We start from the raw sequence: 15,277 nt of genomic DNA, 5'->3' as shown, positions 1-15,277 counted from the left end.
CCCCACAGGAACCAATAAGGACCATGCAACCCCTGTGACCCAGACCCCTATTATGGGCTGCGCAATGAGTGAAAGAGGATTTGGTGGGTTTTATACCTGCCCCTGACCACGGTGCTGACATCAAATGCCCCTGCTGAGGATGCTGAGCTTTTGATTTCTTTATCAGTGGAGCACTTTAATATATTATAGATATGGGGTTTTTTGCCAAGGAGTGGTTCTGTATGGAACTAACACGTTGCAATCTCAAGCCAAGCGTTGGGCTCATGGTTGATGCACAGTCCAAATGGCTTCAATGGGCCAAGTTTGATAGACAGTTGATAAACAGTTCTGTTTATTAAGCTTGACACGTCATGTCTACGATCCCTTTCAGTGGGTGGATGAGGAGTAACAAATTGATGGCTTGGCAGTGGCTCTCCCATTTTTTGAGTGGATGTCATATGACATCCTTCAAAACAGGCCACTCGTGTGCTCCCCCGGTGACGTGAAGCGCGGCAATCCATTGTGTGGTTTGTGTCCCTCAGACACACACCGCATCACAGATCACGGTAAAGAGCCTATGACATAGGCGCTTTACCATGTGATCAGCTGTGTTCAATCACAGCTGATCACAGGGTAAATAGGAAGTACTGGTTATCGGCATTCCTCTCCTCACACTGACAGTGCATGAGGAGAGGAGAGCCGCTAAGCGGCTTTCCTCAGTGGGGACATCTGCACTGATAATCCGTGCAATGATTATCGGTGCAGCCCCACCAGTGATGCTAATTAGTGGCCATCGGTGCTGCCTTTAAGTGGCCATCAGTGATGCCTGTCAGTGCCACCTAACATTGCCTATCAGTGCCACCTCATCAGTGCCCATCAGTGCAAGACTATCAGTGCTCTTCAATGTAGGCTCATCGACGCACATCAGTGAAAGAGAAAAATATTATAATAAAAACAAAAAAATTTAATTTTTTCACAATAAAAAAAAAAAAAACTGTGGTGTCTAAATACCACCAAAAGTTTAGGCAATTGTCATTCAAAGTGCGCCAGCACTGAAAGCTGAACATTGACCTGGGCAGGAAGGGGTAAAGATGTGGCTGAACTAACTGTTTTTACCGCTTCGGTGAAGGAGGCCTTCATCTTTCGGGGGATGGTAATAATGCAGCCCAACTGTTTTTTGTTTTTTTTTTACCACCTGTCTGAATAAGGAACTCACTGGCGGCATTAATCTATTCTAGGGCTGCGGAAATTAACGATCAATTGTTTGATTAATCGTTAATTTCTTTGATCGATTAAAATCATTTTGATCGACCATAGGAAAGGCCGCAGCTTCAGCCTAGCTCCGGAGCCGCGGCCATCTTGGTCCACCCGGCGGCAGCCGAGTAGCGGCGCGCCAACGTCATCATCGCACGCCTGCTTGTATCATCTTCCCTTGCGCACATGTCCATCAGCTATTCTGCGGATGGTCTGCCTGCCTGATGTATAGTCAGGTAAGAGAGGACAACCATCCCGTGTGTGGTAACATTATGGGGGCAGAATCGGCAGATGTATATATTCCTGGAGTATGGGGGCATTTATACTTATGAGCCGGTGTATGTGTATATTACAGCATGGGGCAGATGTGTATCTTAAAGCATGGGGGCAGATGTGTATATTACAGCATGGGGGCAGATGTGTATATTACAGCATGGGGGCAGATGTGTATATTACAGCATGGGGGCAGATGTGTATATTACAGCATGGGGGCAGATGTGTATATTACAGCATGGGGGCAGATGTGTATCTTAAAGCATGGGGGCAGATGTGTATCTTAAAGCATGGGGGCAGATGTGTATATTACAGCATGGGGGCAGATGTGTATATTACAGCATGGGGGCAGATGTGTATATTACAGCATGGGGGCAGATGTGTATATTACAGCATGGGGGCAGATGTGTATATTACAGCATGGGGGCAGATGTGTATATTACAGCATGGGGGCAGATGTGTATATTACAGCATGGGAGCAGATGTGTATCTTAAAGCATGGGGGCAGATGCTGTAATATACACATCTGCCCCCATGCTGTAATATACACATCTGCCCCCATGCTGTAATATACACATCTGCCCCCATACTGCAAGAATATACGGCTATTTGTAGTAAAATATGAGCTGTACTCACCCGTTTTCGAGCTGCTTCTTCTTCCGTCGCTTCCGGGTATGGGTCTTCGGGAGCGGGCGTTCCTTCTTGAGTGACAGCCTTCCGAGAGGCTTCCGACGGTCGCATCCATTTTATTTTTTTTAGAAAAAAATAAAATAAGTTATTAGTGTATCTTAGATACGCTGCGCCCTGGGGAAAGATGCGCAGAGGTACGTGAATCTGCCCCACTAAGTGCAGTGAATATTTTAATGTGAAACAGTGATGAAACAAATCCTCCTACATCAGTTGTATCTGTCTATCTGCAGTCTTCACTTCTCTTTACATCCTTTCAAAGTCCATAATTTTAAAGCTTGTCTGAGAGTTCGGATAAAGGGGGCGGACAAATGAGGTGAATCCTCCTAATGGAGGGACAGAAAGCAATATAAATCTAATAGGTGTTCTAATCCACCATCACTCTATCCAAAACTAAAACAAAAGTTTATCAAGATAGTACACAATCCCAGAACTGGTATCCATCATCCATCATCATGTAGATCAAATGTTGCTGGGGGAGGTACAGCCAAATTGAAAGTTACTATATGGCAGAGGTAGATACTTGCTAGCACTAATACCGCTAAAACTATTTAAAAAAAAAGTAATGGTCCCAGGAAAAATAAATGCACCTATATTGATGATCATAGAAATATGCATTTTTTTTTCTTCTTTTTTTCTTTTTTTTACGCTAAAGCCTTCAAAGCTTTGTAAACTGCAATCAATGGATTGCAGGTGCAATGCTCTGGCAGAGTATTCCTCCAGATACAAGTCCATACCTCGGTACAAATCTTCTGTTACTTCCGCACTTGCGCTTTATTGTGAACTACAAGTCCCTCAGCCATTGTAGTGGGTAGGACTTGTCATTTTTTTCATTCAAAGATTCATGGAATAAATGAGGCAGCTCTTTGGGTGGAGTCGCTTACAACCGCACCAAGTTCAAATAATAACAGGGATGGGGAGAAGAGATCCTAGATTCCGTAATAGGTATGTGAGCAACATGAAACCTAGTGAGAAAGATGGATTTCTCTTGTAATGCCTCGTACACACAATCGGAATTTCCTAAGAAAAAAGTCAGATGGAATTTTTTCATCTGATATTCCGACCTTGTGTATGCCCCATCGGAAATTCCGACGGAGTTAGAAAGAGAACATGTTCCCTTTTTTTCTGACGGAAAAAATTTATATCGGAAATTCCGTTCGTCTCTATGGAACTCCGACGGAGAAAAAAACATGCATGCTCGGAAACAATTCGATGCATGCTCGGAAGCATTAAACTTCATTTTTCTAGGCTCGTCATAGTGTTGTACGTCACCACGTTTTTAGCGGTCGTAATTTGGTGTGTCTGTGTGTATGCAAGACAGCTTGAACGGAATGCCATTGGAAAAACCGTCAGTTTATCCTGACGGAAACTCCGATCGTGTGTACAGGGCATTAGGCTATGGCAGTCAAGGACTAATGACACAGAAAAATAATTTAGTGGTAAGCAGGGGCAATTATAAGAATTTGAAAATAAATTTCTTCTTTAGTATACAGAGATGCCAGACAATAACTGACAGAAAAATACCATGGGAATTATAATGTGGTTTCTCGTTGACATTGACCTGCTTTAGAATTTTGTCTGCTTTTTGTACATAGTTTCATATACTTTCTCATTTCACTTTCTTGTGTTGCAAAGCTTTAAGGGCTTCCTACACTTAATTTCAGTGCTCTTCTCTTAATTAAAGAACTCCAATTTGGGAGACGGTAATGGCTTTACTTACGGTTATGGCTCTAATGAGCTTCTTTACTGTTATAATTAGAAATGAATTTTGTACTCTTCTTCCGCCTAAGAATTATATAATTGTGTATAGCGGCTGCGATGAATCTGCATAACCACTTTCAATATTGCTTCCCATGAACATGTTTGCCCAGTGGATTTGTGTGACAGTTTAATTGGTGAATTATATATTTTATACATCCACGTATTTTGTCATCTGATGTGGATAGAAGACGGTAAAATAATTCTGTTTGTGCAAAACAATGCAGTACTTTATGAATCGAGGTAAAACAATTATGTGTCAGCGGAGATGCTTTTCATACAAACAGAGCACTTAAGAATTTATGATCTAATTGTAAAATATTTATGTGGTTGGCCAGACGTAAGGGATCAGGGATTTGCAACATAATATTTTAATTACAGATATCTTGACGTAGCGATAAAGCAGGTATAGTACAATAAATATATGTAGCCTGATAATGGTAAGACAGGTCATACATGGGAGATCTGTTTCCAAGAATGACTGAAACTGTGCTCAATGGAATCACCACGCTGCCAGTGCCAAGGATCATTTTCTTCTTGTTGGGTGCTTGATACTATGCTTATTATGCTAGAATTGTTTGCTGCTTCTTGGTCTTGGATGCTTGATACTGTGCTTATGGTAGAATTGTTTGCTGCTTCTTGGTCTTGGGTGCTTGATACTGTGCTTATGGTAGAATTGTTTGCTGCCTCTTGGTCTTGGCTGCTTGATACTATGCTTATTATGCTAGAATTATTTTCGGTGTATGGTAGTATTGATCCAGGTATATTCTATATATAAATAACTGGGTGCAAATAAACTGGGTGGGAACTGACTAACTTCCGCTGACCAATTAAGCTAATACAGTGATTATTGCAAATACTATGCACTGTCACTGTACTAATGACACTGGCTGGGAAGGAGTTAACATCTAGGGGCAATGAAAGGGTTAACTGTGAGCATAACAAGTGTAACATATGCATTATGTGCTACTTTTACTAGTAGATGTGACTGATTTTTCTCCCTGCTTTGCAGCCACTTTTCTGCTCCGTGTTCAGAGACCTGTGTTGTTCGTAAACACAGGGCTCTGTTCTGTGATTCGCTAAGCCAATCAGCAGGTCCCGGCCATAAATCATTGGCTGGGACCTGCTAACTTACTTGTGCTGTAGCAAATCATAACACAGATAGGGCAGCGGACACGCATGCCCCCTTACCCAGAAATGCCCAATCGCGTACATGTACGTGATCCGGTGTAGAGTGCCATCCTTGAGGTTCTCCCCTAGTGTGTAGTGTGCATTTATATTTTTAGCACCCAAATGCATTACTTTTCATTTCCCTACATCAAACTAGGTTTATTATGTCATTGCCCACCCCTCTATTTTATCAAGTTCTTCCTGTAAAGTTGCTATATTCTGTTGTGAAGTTATTGTCCTGCCCAGCTTAGTATCGTCGGCAAACACTGAGATTGAACTATTTATCCCAACCTCTATATCGTTTATGAACAAGTTAAACAGGATTGGTCCCAGGACAGAGCCCTGGGGTACCGTTTTTATAACTGCAGATCATTTAGAACAGGGATATGCAATTAGCGGACCTCCAGATGTTGCAGAACTACAATTCCCATAAGGCATAGGAAGACTCTGACAGCCACAAACATGGGCCCAGAGGCTGAGGCATGATGGGACTTGTAGTTTTGCAACAGCTGGAGGTCCGCTAATTGCATATCCCTGATTTAGAAGATACGCTATTTATCACCACCCTCTGGACGTGCCCCTGTAACCAGTTTTCTATCCAGGTACATATACTATCGTCAACGCCAAAAGACCTCAATTTTGTGGATTTATGGGGTAGAGTGTCAAATGCCTTGGCAAAGTCTAGATACTCCACATCCACATGCCTTTCGTTATCCAGATTACAGCTCACTTCCTCGTAGAATGTTAATAGGTTGGTCTGGCAAGAAGATAGATATGGTAGCTGAAGTGGTTAAAGTGGAGTTCGCCCCCCCCCCCCTTCCCCCAGGAAAAAACACATACTGTAGCTGCTGACTTTTATTATTAGGAGGACACTTACCTGTCCTGGAATACACTAATGTTGGCACCTCAGCCAATGTTTCTATCAGCTCTTGGGGTGCTGCTGCCGCTGTTGACTGTAAGAGGAACCTGCAGTGAAGCCTTGCGGCCTCACAGCTGGTTCCCTACTGTGCACGCGTGAATCGCCCTGCACTTTTTAAATGGCCCAGGGGTGGGGAAAGAAGGAGGGGGGCCGAACTTCCGAGTGATCTCGCTGCATTGAGATCTCTCGGAAATGAGGATGGGTACCTGTCAAAAACAGGTTCCCCCCTAAAAGGTGCCAAATGTGACACCAGAGAGGGGGAGGCGACAAAGCGGAGCTTCCACTTTTGGTTGGAACTCTGCTTTACCCACTTGCCGACCGGGCCATAGTCGAAATATGGTTTCAGCATGGTCGGCTAGTTCTGGGAGGGCATCCAGGAACGTCCTTCTGAACTCATGCTTCCCACGTGCCTCCTGGGGGGTGCACGTGGAAGTGTCCTTGATGGTCGGGTCATCCAGACCTTGCGCATCACGGATCGGTGTAAAGGGCCGATCATAGTGCAGTGATCACTTGTAAACAAGCCGCATGTCCGGTTCAGCTTTCCCCTCTCCTCACACTGATCGGAACAGTGTGTGAGGAGAGGAGGGAACCGGGTGCAGCACCTCTTGTGGCCTGGATCTGAAGTGCCCACAGCACTAATCTGCCCATCCATGCTCAGTCATGCTCATCCATGTCCAGCCATGGCCCAGCCATGCTCATCCATGCCCAGTCATGCCACATCAGTGCTCATCCATGCCAAATCGGTATTCATCTGTGCCAAATCAGTATTCATCCATGCCACATCAGTGCTCATCTGTGTTTCATCTGTGCATATCCATGCCACATTCATACCACCTCAGTGCTTAGCCGTGCCACATCCATGCCACATCAGTGCTTATCCATGCCACATCCATGCCACATCAGTGCTTATCCGTGCTCATCAGTGCCACATCCACGCCACATCAGTACTTATCCGTGCCATATCCATGCCACATCAGTGCCCCACAAAGTGTAATAGGTAGTCATATTTGATTTAAAATGTATGTCCCAGGAACACCTTATGGTGCTCCCTGCATGTTGGGCCTCTGTATGTGGCTAGGCTGTGTAAGTCTCACACATGTGGTATCGCCATACTCAGGAGGAGTAGCAGAATATACAGTATTTTGGAGTGTTACTTTTTGCTATGTAAATCTTATACATGGACAAGTTTGTGGTAAAAAAAAAAAGGTTTTAATTTGTCTTTGCACTTTTTCCAAAAATGTGTGGGAAAAAAATGACATGTTCAAAAGACTCATAATGTCTCATAGAATATGTGTTGGGGTGTTTGCTTTCCAAAATGGGGTCATTTTCAAATTTCCATTGTCCTGGTGCTCCAGGGCCTACACAAGTGCAAGAGGTAGTCAAGAAATTAAATGTGTAATTTACTGTATGTCACTAGAATGCCTGAAGGTGCTCCATGCATGTTGGGGCTCTCTGTGGCCGGGCTGTAAACAAAAAGTCTCATATGCGGTATCACCATACTCGGGATGGGTAGAAGAATGTATTTTGGGGTGTAATTTGTGGTATGCAAATGCCTTGTGAAAATAACCTGTTAATATGACAATTTTGTAGGAAAACAAATCTTGCAGAGAATTTTGGGGAAAAAATACAAACTCACCATGCCTCTTACGAAATACCTAGGAATGTTTACTTTCCAAAAAGGGGTCATTTGGGGGGTATTTGTACTTTCCTGGCTTGAGTCTCAAGAAATGAGATAGGCCATCAGTTCATCGGGTGTGATCAATTTTTAATGATTGCAACCATAGCTTGTAGACTCTATAACTTTCACAAAGACCAAATAATATCCACTGATTTGGGTTATTTTTATGTAGCAGTATAAATTTTGGCGAAAATTTATGAAGACAAATAACTAATTTAACAAATTGTATAACCAAAAAGAAGAAAAATGATATTTTTTTCACAAAATGTTTGATCTTTTTTCATTTAAATAAAAAACTAAAAAACCCAGTGGTGATTGAATTACACAATTTCATATGGGTACAGTGTTGCATGACCGAGTAATTGGCATTCAAAATGTGAAAGCACCAAAAGCTGAAAATTGGTCTGGTTAGGAAGGGGGTAGAAGTACCCAGTGGTTAAGCTCAATAATTACCCTTCAACCAATCTCAGCGCAGGTCAAGAAGCATAAGCCCTTTTAGGGTATGCACCACTTCTCACCCCAATCACAGTGTGCCATATTCTAACCATACATGAATCAGTTTTTGTTTTTTTCTTGATCAGCCAGTGGGAAAATACTGAAAGGATTCCCTCATCCACAGTGAAGTGGATGGAAGAATACTTCCCACTGTGTTATTGTATTCTGACAGCGGGGACTCCTCCACTGTCTGACTACACTGATCAGTGGCTGCAGCTCATTGGGTACATCGTTGATCATAGAAAAATTATCTAGCAAGCCGATTCAACCAAGCCTTGCTGAACTGGCTGCATTTCGATCCATCTGTGGCCAGCTTTAGGGTCAGCATAGCTACTAGCACCAAGCTGGATTTGGGCTCTAAGGTCAGTGGCTATTAAAAGAGGTGGTAAGGCATAAGGTGATGTACAGCCTGTGCAGAGGGGGCGAAAGAACAAGCTGGCAGGCAGAGCATGAGCATTACTACATTTACCTACATGCCAAAAAAGATGATAAATGATCAGTATCACGGAGATGGGGAAGAAAAATTCCAGAACAGATAAAGAACTAATTCTAGGCTTACCTTCATGCCATAATAAATGGAAATGGACACAGAAACTTTGAGAGCTATTAAAAATAAAAGAAAGCAAAACAGAGTTTGTTGCATATGGTTTATCCTTTAGGAAATACAATTTGGGTTTTAATTTGTCATTACGGACAACATCCCAGTTGGTTTTCCTCTATTTCTTAATGATCTTATTAGATGTCTAAGAATGCATGCATACAGTATAGTATTGTATTGTGGTTTCATCAGACTGGGAGCTGGACTTAAAATGTTCCTTAGATTTTAAATGGTGGGAGGTATGTAATTATTATGATTGTCACTCTTTGCTAGCAGGTAAAATGGTTATAAATGAGACATTTGCAGCTATTTGATGCATAGCACATCTCCAGAAAACACCTGTGGCTTCTTGTCTCTGCAATGTGCAGCATGTTATACTTGACAACACTATAATTTAATAATTACTGGCTTTCTTGATATTCTCCTTCTTTGAAATGCGGTTAATGGTTTATTCTGGTCAACTCATTGTGGTTTTTTACTGTTCATTATAATACTGATAATAAAGAAGAGATTAATTTTCCTGTGCTAAAGCAGGGATAGCCTTCTTATAAATGATTTTCTTTGCATTTAACTTGTACGGTAGAATTATGCAAAAGACAACAGTGACATCTCGTGGCCAGACAGTCCTATGGACGGTTATGTACACTTGATATCTAGGGACTATGTAGGATATGGCTGAGCTGAAGCTGGGTTTCTTGGTAATTTAATAGTAAGATGCGTGTGTAGAAGAGGAACTGGTTGATGCTTGATACATTTTATTTAATTGCTTTCCTTGAAGAATTACCCTATGCATTCTTATTGTCTTTAAAAAAAAAATGTTTTGAATTATTGCTGTGAAATGGTGTGGTTATTGATTTTAGATTGTTCACCTTTATTGTAGACACTAAAAATGTATATGGTCAAGATTATAGTATAATAAAATGTGGAACCGGGATGCTTTAGCTATCGGCAACTTTTTTAGAATTAAAGTGGTATCCCAGGACTGGACAAGTGAGAACATAAATACTTATACACAGGGCTTTTTTTCTCAGAGAATAGGTGCAGAAACTCCGACCTTCATCCTTTTTTTTTTTTTTTTTTTTTCTGCTCCCTACCCACCTCTGAGCACCGTTCTTTGGTTCCGTCTAACCACCAACCTCCCAGTACCACCCTTTTTAGAGAATACAGAACCAAGTATCAATTTTGCTACCAAGTCATTTGCACAGAATTTGTTAATGGTAGAAAGAAAGACAGTTAACTAGATCCCCTGCAGTGAGCAACAATAGACCCACCCCAAAACAGTAGACACCTCCAGCAATGATAGACCTTACCCCCAGCAAAAATAGATCCCCACACAACAAAAGATGACCCCCCGCAAAAAAAAATAATGCCACAGCAACAATAGATGTCCCAGCAGACTGCATCAATAGACCCTCCAGGAGCCAGCAACAATGGAACTCTAACCAAAAAGAAAAAAAGAAACGAACCAATGCAAACCCTAAAGAGTTGACTACAAATTTTATTAAAGCTATAAGCTATATCAAAAACATATATAGGACATAAAGACTGGTCACCTATAAATAATAGGTGGACCTACCCAGATCATTCCCCATTAAAAGAACCCCAATAATGGCATATACTGGTAACTAAACGGGCTCGATTCCCTCACAGGAGGACCGAGATACATGAATAGCACACCCACCCTCCACAAATCAGACACCCCCCCTAGATGAAGAGCCAAGTTGCTAACTAAATATGCCCCTGATAGTTCCCACACAGGACCGTGATTCCCTGTAATGACAGGCTATGAGTGTCCACTGTTCGTGTGTGGAAAAGCAGCACCTGGAAATAAATATACAAACCACATAAATGTGGTAAAATAATAAGGTAAACCACTCCACTCGGATAGATGGCTTATAACAGGCAAGATATCAATGAAAATTCCAGAGGGACAGGGAACCTAAATTGATTCATTTAAAGTCCTTCCATAGGGATCACCATATCAAGCAGGTGTAACATCCATATGAGTCTGATCTCATTGATTCTTAGAATTATTTGGGAGACATAGAAGAGATGGCAAAGCGCTGTAGATGTTCACAGTATTGTTCACCAGAAGTACAGTTAATTAAGTAGCAATGATGTGTCCACAGTTAAACGGATTCCCATATCATACGGGTATAGTCTATTGAATCAAAGCAATTATGATGTAGAAAACTGTCCATAAAGCTGTTCACTATATTACTAGCAGCTGTTGCTCATAAAAGATCTGAAACCATCCATTGGATATATATCCACAGTGTTGGGTAGGCAGCTTGTAAACAGACAAGTAGCGTGATGGTTATTGGGAACAGTGATTGCAGTAGTAATCCAAAGCAATGTAACACACAGGTTTACTCACTGTTTGCTGTCACAAATAGCTCAGAATCACAGATATTCCCAATATGTTGTCACAAGTTGCTCAAAGGGATTTCAGCCAGTCCATCCATCTGTGTATATCCACAACACTGAGTGCACTGCTCATTGATAGAATAGATATAATAAATGTCCGGTGAAACAATAATTAATGCTGATATCCGGTGAAACAATGGTTGATGCCAATGTCTTGTGAAACAATGGTTAATGCCAATGTCCGAACAAGATATATAATAATCTCCAGTCTCCAATCCAAACAGTTAAAGCAGCTCTATACGGAGAGTGGTGATTGTCCTCAGTGTAGGCAATTCATGTCTCCATATGATGTCCTCCAGCAAGCTGCATTAAGGCTCAAAGTATAAATATCACTGAGCTAATACGGGGGTAACAAAGCTCAACATGTACAAAGGGTGCTGATCCCAAAGAGTTTACATGTTTCGTTCCATGTACCTTCGTCAGAACCGGCGAAGTTCCAAGGTACATGGAACGAAACATATGGCTTATGGGGAACTTATGGCCAGTTAAGTTCCTCCACTCCAAACTTACTCATCCATAAAGTAAGTTGGTGGAGGGGGGATTATGGTGTGGGGTTGTTTTTCAAAGGGTTGGGCTTGGCCAACCTTTCAGTGAAGGGAACTCTTAAAATGGTTGTTCAGCTACTCTGACATGTTTCTACTATCGATGTGTGTGTGATTTATAAATAAAATGCAGTATATACCTTATTTCTATGTGACCGGCCGGCTCTCTCCTCTCCCCTTCTGACAGCTAGAGGGGGCAGGGCTGAGGACCCCCCTCTGACATAAGTCGGGAGGGGAGGAGAAGAGAGCCAGCCGGTCACATGATCGGCGTGCAGAAGAAGGGTATATACTGCATTCTTTTTTAAATAAATTATACACTCAGGGGCACCTGTCATTAGTAGACAGTGAGGATAGTATAAAGATATTAGAGTCATTTCCGCAACAAGAAGGGTGGGCGCTGTCACTAGCTGACAGGCAGGGAGGGAGGGGGAGGAGGACACAGACACAGGAGAGAAGGGCTTCAGATGATGGAGGCATATAACTGACCACAGTGTCAGGGGTCAGCAGCCATGATATACCGTGTTAAGTTTACAGAGGGGAGGGTAGAAACTGGCAGGATCAGCTAGGTATTTGAGGTGTTACAGGGGGCCAAATTACACAGCACGAGCACTGTGCCGTTTAACATGCTTTAAAGGGACATGGTGCCATTTGTTGTTGTTTTTTTGGTTAACAAATGCTTTAAGGCATCAGCATACCAAGACATTTTGGACAATTTCATGCTCCCAACTTTGTGGCAACAGTTTGGGGATGGCCCCTTCCTGTCACAACATGACTGAGCAACAGTGCACAAAGCAAGGCTCATAAAGACATGGATGAGTGAATTGGGGTAGAACCCGATAGAACACCTTTGGGATGAATTGGAGCACAGACCCGGAGCCAGGCCTTCTTGTCCAAGATCAGTGAGTGACCTCACAAATATGCCTCTGGAAGAATTGTTAAACATTCCCATAGACACTCCTAAACCTTGTGGAAAACCTTCCCAGAAGAGTTGAAGCTGTTAAAGCTACAAAGGGTGGGCCAACTTAATATTGAACCCTACGGAGGGATGCAATTAAAGTTCATGTGTGTGTAAAGGCAGGCATTCCCAATACTTTTGGTAATATATGTATACACTATATATAGATTAAAGCACTTCACAAGTTTTTTTTCTTATTTATGTCTGATGGAGTCCCACAGCAGAACAATTAGAGGGCTCCACTTCAATTCCCCTCCAGTGATACAGAAAACAAAAAATTATTTTGTAGCATAGAGGTTCCCAAACTTTATGTATTTGTTAATTTCAATGTATTATACAAATACAACTGATGCATGCAATTAATCGTTGTGTAGCTACACAATGCTTGCCCTTCTCCTGCTTTTGACCCTACTGCAGTCTGCTGTGGCTATAGTAATGCTCCTGCAAAAGAGCCTACAAGTGGGTTGCAACAAATATTGGTAATCCACTGACTTTTTTAAACCAGTCAATCAAATCCATGCATTACAGTATAGCGGGTCTGCACATACAAGGGTTATCCCTTTAAGTGTGAGATTTGTATTCAAGGAACGTGTGTTGCAGGAGTATGGCAGTTGTTTTTAGGTGCTTAACAGTACATTGTTAACATTGTACAGGGCAATCTTTCAAGGGAAATGTTTAAAAAGTAAATCCCAGTGGTTATTGCTCTTAAAGTGTTACTAAACCCACGACTCTGCATTCGCTATATCTGGTCTCCCACAGTACACAGATCATGGAAATGCAATTATTTTAGTAAATCTAAACTGCTAAATACCTTTTCTCATCAGCAGTATACAGCATTGACTTCTATCAGTGCCCAGCCACTGCTTTAAAGCTTGTAGAAGTGTTCATTCTCCTCTGACTGTCCTATGAGGCTGCATGACTCAGGGGAGGAACAATGAAGACAGGATCAAACAGTTTTTTTTTTTTTACATAATGCTCAGGAATAACACCTTAGGTTCCACAGTGAGTATAACCAGCATTCTTTACTGCAAATACAGACTGATTTTACTGTTGTGGGTTTAGTAACACTTTACTATGTGTATGACAACCATGGGAATTTCCATTTAAAAGTAACACGTTTCAACAAAATGTATTGATTGTTCCTATATTAAATGTTAAGAAAAAACAGGAACTTTTCTACAAAGCCTGACTTGAATTGTTTTGGGAAAAAACTGCAGAACCATTGGAAGTATCATTAGCAGTGTTACTAGTAAAAGACAAGGGGTATTGATTCCCCGTATAGCACTTCAGTCAGACATCACTTCAAATAGTGTACTTGATTTATTGAAGTGTCAGAGGAAATTAACTGTCTAAGACAATCGGTATCGCATCAACTCAACCACTCAGATTCATATTTGCACTGGGAAATGTCTGTTAAAAAATTTACGTTTGCATTTCATTTATTGCTGTAGACCAAGGCTGCCTGGAAAAGTTTATCTTTTGAACGGGTTTAAAAAAAAAATCCAAGTAATATACAAGTTTAGAGATTTTTCACCTACAGAAGACATTGTTAAAGCAAAGATATGCAACACAAATGGTCCAATGACTTCAACACAGAATATTTTCGGAAAATAGTGATATAATAAAAGAATTCATCTATCATTACTAAAGTGTCCTAAAGTCTCAAATCCCTGGTAGCTGCTATATGCAAATGGTGACTTTATCTAAGAACTTGGCATTTTGCCTTTTATCCTTCTGCCTTTAGTGAAGCTGACAATCATCTAAAGGGTGATGTGGAAACTGGTGACAAGCCCATTGCGAAAGCGTCTATTTCTTAAATTTTAAGTTTCTATAGAACAAAGTATTGCCTAAAGAAAATGTGAAAGTATTAACTCTCTGATCTCCTTGCTTCTTCTGGATCAATAACTTAGAAAGTACTGACGCCAAGGATTTGGCAACCTCACAAAATTGTGGCAGCCCCGATACTACTTTGACTACGGGTTTCCTTTAGGCTGTGGTAGCAGTTTCAGATGTGTCTAGGTAGTAATAGCTCTTCTAGATGCATCCCATACCAATGAAATCCACAGATTGAGGCTGTACACCACAATTTCACCGCTAAATAATTTAGGATAACTTTAGAGACTGAACTTGTCAGAGGGAGGAGATTGTTGAAGAAAGAGCTACTTGTTCGCTTAAGCAAGCCATAGAAGAAGCAATGTTCTTTCCTGCAACCACGGGTTGTGTTGATGGGGGAGTCCCTCCCGCGGAGTCATTGTGTTCTCTCAGCAAGGGATTGATCGACCAACTTGGGTACAATCAGCCTCCCCTTCCTTGGTTCAAATCTCGGCCGGTCCCTGAAAGCTGTTCAGTGGGTGGCTTTGTAGTGTGTGGACTTTGTTTTGGATGTAATTCTCCAACAATATGGGGTGATGAGGGCTTTTCTAAACAGTCTGTTCAATTTATATCAACAGGGAGGTCCCTCACACTGTAGTGGTTGGTAAATCTAAAGGAAATTGTAGAATAAGATTGTTGTATGAGTAGTCATCTTGGACAAATGTATTAA

At 41.6% G+C, this 15,277-nt stretch overlaps 1 protein-coding gene across 6 annotated transcripts in view; it reads left to right on the top strand.

Moving 5' to 3' along the window:
* MARCHF3 (membrane associated ring-CH-type finger 3) overlaps nucleotides 1–15,277 on the top strand; it is a 311,466-nt gene that overhangs the window by 277,758 nt on the left and 18,431 nt on the right. The window lies entirely within an intron of this gene.

The sequence above is a fragment of the Rana temporaria genome, chromosome 1, assembly GCF_905171775.1.
Source record: "Rana temporaria chromosome 1, aRanTem1.1, whole genome shotgun sequence".
Taxonomy (NCBI): Eukaryota; Metazoa; Chordata; class Amphibia; order Anura; family Ranidae; genus Rana; species Rana temporaria.
This window is presented reverse-complemented; position numbering and strand designations above follow the sequence as displayed.